The sequence below is a fragment of the Penaeus monodon genome, chromosome 8 (assembly GCF_015228065.2).
Source record: "Penaeus monodon isolate SGIC_2016 chromosome 8, NSTDA_Pmon_1, whole genome shotgun sequence".
Classification (NCBI taxonomy): domain Eukaryota; kingdom Metazoa; phylum Arthropoda; class Malacostraca; order Decapoda; family Penaeidae; genus Penaeus; species Penaeus monodon.
The window spans coordinates 51001658-51008070 of NC_051393.1; positions in this window are offsets into that span (position 1 = coordinate 51001658).

The window sequence follows — 6413 nt, forward strand, 5'->3', positions numbered from 1 at the left end:
TAAAAAAGAAAAAAAGAAAAAAAGAAGAAAAAGAGAAAAAGAAAAAGAAAAGAAAAAGAAAAAAGAAAAAAAAGAAAAGAAAAAGAAAAACAAAAAGAAAGAAAGAAGGAAAAAGAAAAGAAAAGAAAAAGAAAAAGAAAGAAAGAAAGAAAAAAAATATATATGAGAATTATAGAAGTGATCTTGTCATTGGCTTCAAAAGAGGAAATGGAGAGAGAAAAAAAAAGTATAAAAGATACAGATCTATACTTTGACAACAACAACGATAACAACAAAAACAACAACCAATAACAACAATGATAATAATGATTCTTCTTCTTCTTCTTCTTATCATTATTATTATTATTACAATTATTACAATTATTATCATTACAGTAACACTAATACTACTACTGCTACTACTACTACTACTAATAATAATAATGATAATGATAATAATAATAACAATGATATTGCTGATAATGATAATGATAATACCAATAATAATGATATTGATAATAATGATGATGATGATGATGATGATGATGATAATGATATAATTATCATCATAGATAACAATCACATTAGTAATAATATAATTATCATCATATATGATAAGAAAAATTATTATTATCAATAATAGTTAATAATAATAATAACAATAATAATAACTATAATAATAATGATAATGATAACAATTATAATGGTAATCATAATAATAACAATAATAATAATAATAGTAATAATAATAATAATAAAAATTAGAATAAGAATAATAACAGTAATAATAATAAAAGTATAAAGAATATTAAGAATAATATTAATGACAATAATAGCAATAATGATAATAACAATGATAATAATAATAATAATAATAATAATAATAATAATAATAATGATAATAATTATAATAGCTATAATAATTGTAATAATAATAATAAGAGTAATATAACGCGACGATAAGCGACTCGAGCCCAAAATGGTTAGATTTGTCCCCAGAGAAGGCTTAGCAACCGAGCTCTTACTCCCAGACGGCTTGCAACCTCTTACGCCTTTTGGAAGGCCCGCAAGCACTTACACGAATGCTTGATGGCTTGCAGGCACTGACACCACCAAATTGCGGCTGCTATAGGTCAGTCCACGGGGGCAGACGGGGCACAAGCACACACGCATCCTGGTGAGAACCTGTCGGAGACTCGAACGCGCGAACCCAATTTCCGAGTCCCCGACACTCTAACCACTGGGCCACGAAGGCCCGGGGGTCAAGCGGCGACCTCGGCCCTTTGAGTCGCTGACCGAGGCGCTGCTCGGGGGAAGGATTTCTAACAAATACGAGAGACAAGCATCCTTTTTTTCCTTCGCCTTGGAACCACAAATTGAAAAGAAGGAAAATAGCTCGAATTCTGTATCAAATAATAAGGTGATTTAGTCGGCAGATGGCAACATAAAACCAAATTAGGCAGAAGAGAAAAAGAGACAGTATTCTCTCTCTCTCTCTCTCCTTCTTCTGTCTTCTCTCTCTCACTCCTTTCTATCCTCTTCTTTCTCTTTTCTCTCTCTCTCTCATCCTTCTCTCACTTCTCTCTCTCTTCTTCTCTCTCTCTCTCTCTCTCTCTCTCTCTCTCTCTCTCTCTCTCTCTCTCTCTCTCTCTCTCTCTCTCTCTCTTCCTCTCTCTCTCTCTCTCTCTCTCTCTCTCTTCTCTCTCTCTCTCTCTCTCTCTCTCTCTCTCTCTCTAACTCTCTCTCTCTCTCTCTCTCTCTGTCTCTGTTTATCCATCCCACTGACGCAGTGGGACGTAATTTCCTATAAAAGGATAGAGAAGAAAGAACGAGTGTAGAAATATAAACAAATGAGAAAGACAAAAAGACAAAGAAAGGGAAAATACAAAGATTAAAAAAGAACTATAAGTAGTCAGCAGGAGAAGAGAGAAACAGTAAAACAGTAAGATAGAAAAAGTATGAAAGAAAATGGAAAGAAAAGAAAAGAAAAGAAAAAAGAAAACGGGATGGGAGAGAGAAAAAAAATCGAAGTAAAAGGAAATAAAAGCAAATCAGATGCAGAACAAGATAAATAAGAGAAAGAAACATGGAAAGAGTACTGTGCAACGAAGGGCAAAAAGAACAGAAAGAAGTGATGAGAAAACTCCCTATAACGGCCTCTGGCGTCTAGCGGCCGCGTCACGTCCTCACGGCAAATGACCCTCTGGAAGATCGTGGTCATTTTGCTTGATTATAACAACAATAATAACACTGATGATAATGATAATTATAATACCAATAATAATGATATTAATAATGATGATGATGATAATGATATAATTATCATCATAAATAATAATCACGTTAGTAATAATATAATGATCATCATAAATGATAATAAAAATTATTATTATCATTATTATCATTACAATAATAGTTAATAATAATGATAATAATAACGATAATAATAACAATAATAATAATGATAATGATAACAATTATAATGGTAATCATAATAATAAATGAATTAAGAAATTACTATTATTATTATTACTGTTATTATTCTTATTCTAATTTTTATCCTTAGTCCTTGCAAGAAATCGCCTACCTTTCTTTTCCTATTAAGAAGTAAATAAATAAAAATAATTATAATCCTGATAAGCAAGTGAGAAAGAAAGAAAGAAAAAAAGGGAAGCGCTATAATTAAGTAATGATAATGATAACAGAATTTATAACAAAAGAAAAAGGAAAGAAAGAAATAGCAATGGAAAATATATAATCTAATAAGAATTACGATAATTTTGATAACGATAGAGACAAAAACAAAAATATATAAAAGTTATGGCATAAGAATACAGAAAATGTGAATAAAAAGGCAAGGAATCTCAAGACTTTTTATGAGAGAGGGAGGCAGAGAGTGGATGTTATTATAACTGACATTATCATTGTCATTATCATCCCGGCTATTGGTTTTGTTATCCTCATCATCATCATCATCATTATTATTATTATTATCATTATTATTATTATTATTATTATTATTATTATAATTATTATTATTATTATTATTATTATTATAATTATTATTATCATTATTATTGTTATTATTATTATTATTATTGTTATTATTATTATTGTTATCATTATTATTATCATTACTATTATTATTATTGATACTATTATCGTTATTTTTGTAGTTGTTGTTATTATTATTATTACTATCATTACTGTTATTATCGTTGACATCATCATCATCGTCTTAATGATAATAATAATAATTATCATTATTGTTATTTTAATTATTAATATATTATTATTATTATTATTATTATTATTATTATCATTATTATGATTATTATTATTACTATTATTATTATTATTATTATTATTAGTAGTAGTAGTATTGTTATTATAATCATTATCATCACCGTTACAATCATTGTTATTACTAATATTATCATTACAATCATTATGATTAGTATTAACATTAACATATCTTTAATATATTTATTATTATTATTATTACTACTACTACTACTATTATCAATAATAACAACAACAATAATAATAATAATAATAATAATAATAATAATAATAATAACAATAACATTCGCAGCAGATGTGGATGTTCTGTTATCCGCACATCATGTAAAACATCGTAAAAGATATGTACAAAAAGGTGTAAAATAAACGTAAAATTCAGGTAAATGAATCCAGCATAAAACAGACAAATGTAAGGGAGAAATGAGGCTGGCAGAGGGAAGCGGTCCGGCGGTGCTCGACTCGCCCTGGGGATTACGGTAGGATGCTGGGTAGGATGGAGGGAGGATGCTGGGTAGGATGGAGGTAGGATGCTGGGTAGGATGGAGGTAGGATGCTGGGTAGGATGGAGGTAGGATGCTGGGTAGGATAGGGGTAGGATACTGGGTAGGATAGGGGTAGGATACTGGGTAGGATGGAGGTAGGATGCTGGGTAGGATAGGGGTAGGATACTGGGTAGGATAGGGGTAGGATACTGGGTAGGATAGGGGTAGGATACTGGGTAGGATGGAGGTAGGATGCTGGGTAGGATAGGGGTAGGATGCTGGGTAGGATAGGGGTAGGATGCTGGGAAGGATAGGGGTAGGATGCTGGGTAGGATAGGGGTAGGATAGAGGTAGGATGCTGGGTAGGATGGAGGTAGGATAGGGTAGGATGCTGGGTAGGATGGAGGTAGGATAGAGGTAGGATGCTGGGTAGGATAGAGGTAGGATGCTGGGTAGGATAGAGGTAGGAGGCTGGGAAGGATAGGGGTAGGATGCTGGGTAGGATAGAGGAAGGATGCTGGGTAGGATAGGGGTAGGATGCTGGGTAGGATAGGGGTAGGATGCTGGGAAGGATAGGGGTAGGATGCTGGGTAGGATAGGGGTAGGATGCTGGGTAGGATAGGGGTAGGATGCTGGGTAGGATAGAGGTAGGATAGAGGTAGGATGCTGGGTAGGATGGAGGTAGGATGCTGGGTAGGATGGAGGTAGGATGGAGGTAGGATGCTGGGTAGGATGGAGGTAGGATGGAGGTAGGATGCTGGGTAGGATAAGGGTAGGATACTGGGTAGGATAGAGGTAGGATAGAGGTAGGATGCTGGGTAGGATAGAGGTAGGATAGAGGTAGGATACTGGGTAGGATAGAGGTAGGATGCTGGGTAGGATAAGGGTAGGATACTGGGTAGGATAGGGGTAGGATGCTGGGTAGGATAGGGTAGGATGCTGGTAGGATGAGGTAGGATGCTGGAGGATAGGGTGGTGGGGAGGATAGAGGTAGGGTTAGATAGGGTAGGATGCTGGGTAGGATAGAGGGGAGGGATAGGATAAGAGGTAGGATGCTGGAAGAGAGGAGAGGAAAGAGTAGATGGGAGAAGGAGGTGCGGAGAAGGGTAGGATGGGGCAAGAGGGGAAATGCGGGGTATGCAGGGTAGGATAGGGATAGGATGGAGGAGGATAGGTATAGGGATAGACATAAGAAGGCAGAAAAGCGAGGAAAAGGGAGCAGAGGAGAAATAGCGAGGATGAGAGCAGAAGGGAAGAAGGAGGAGGAAAGGAGAAGGTAGGCGAAAAGAGGAACGAGAGGGGAAGAGATGGGTATGGGAGGGGGGGGGCAGGTGATAGGTGATGGGTATGGGAGGGGGGGGAGGTGATGGGTATGGGAGGGGGGGGGAGGTGATGGGTATGGGAGGGGGGGGCAGGTGATGGGGGGGAGGTTGAAAACCGCACAATTGGTTTTTGATTTATATAATCAATTCCGAAGGAAATACTCTTGGAGATACAATGGAAGGCAAACATTAACCTCCTACGAAAAGGAACAAGCAATTTGACGACAGGACACGAGGAGGAGGAGAAGCAACAAAGGCAGAAAGGGAAGAGTACAAATTTCCAATCACTTTATCTCCTCTTTCTTCGCGTTTTCTTTTGTCTCTCTCTCTCTCTCTCTCTGTTTCTTTTTCTCTCTCTCTGTCTCTCTCTCTCTCTCTCTTTCTTTCTCTCTCTCTCTCTTTTTTTTCTCTCTCTCTCACTTTCAATACTCTCTCTCTCTCTCTGAATCTAGCCGCCGTGGTGAACGGACGTGTTTTTACCTCCTCTCCGCCGCTGCCCAACAGCTCAGCAAACCATGGCATTTCATGGTCCCGCAGAGTCATAGGGAAATCTGACTACCCTCCCCGGGTCACAGGGGGCCAACCAGGGGGTTTCCCTGGTGCTTCCACGGGCAGCTAACCCGAGCTCTAATCCCAAGAGTGAAAGGGGGCCCTTGGCCCAGGGTTCCATGCTCCCTTCTCAGTGTAATGGGACCTCCTGCCTAGAATACTGGCCCCTTAGCAGCGCGGGTCAAAGTTGCTCCCCCGCACATGACTATGGGCACCCCGCGGCAGCCAGGGTCAAGACTGCCCCCCCCCCCGCCCATGGCAAAGGGCGACTCAGCAACCCGGACAATCACAGCAGCCCGATCAAAAATAACAACGAAAACAGTAAATGCAGTGATAACAGTGAGGACAACGATGAAACAAATCAGATAAGTGGAAACAGTAAATACAGTGTAGACAGAAAAGTCGTCTATCGGGTAGGCAGCATAACCATAGTGCTGAACACAATCCTATGCTTTATTGCAACAAATAAAACATGGCTCGGATGGTTTTATGTGGTCAGATCAGGAAGCTGCACAGCCCGGATGAGATCGACAACACCTACAACGTCACTCTACATATATCAGACGCTAGAAGGACAAGAAAGTTAACGTTAAAAGGATGACAAACTCCATAGTGCATACCATGATCGATCAGTGCTTAAAAAAGGACAGCGTAGTGTTTGCTACAACAACGACAGACACTCTCTCCACTGATTGGTCTCCGCCCCCAAGGAAAACAGGTATTTCTGCACCTTTTGCGTAAATCTTGCAAAAACCAAAACACCAAGAGACAAACACAA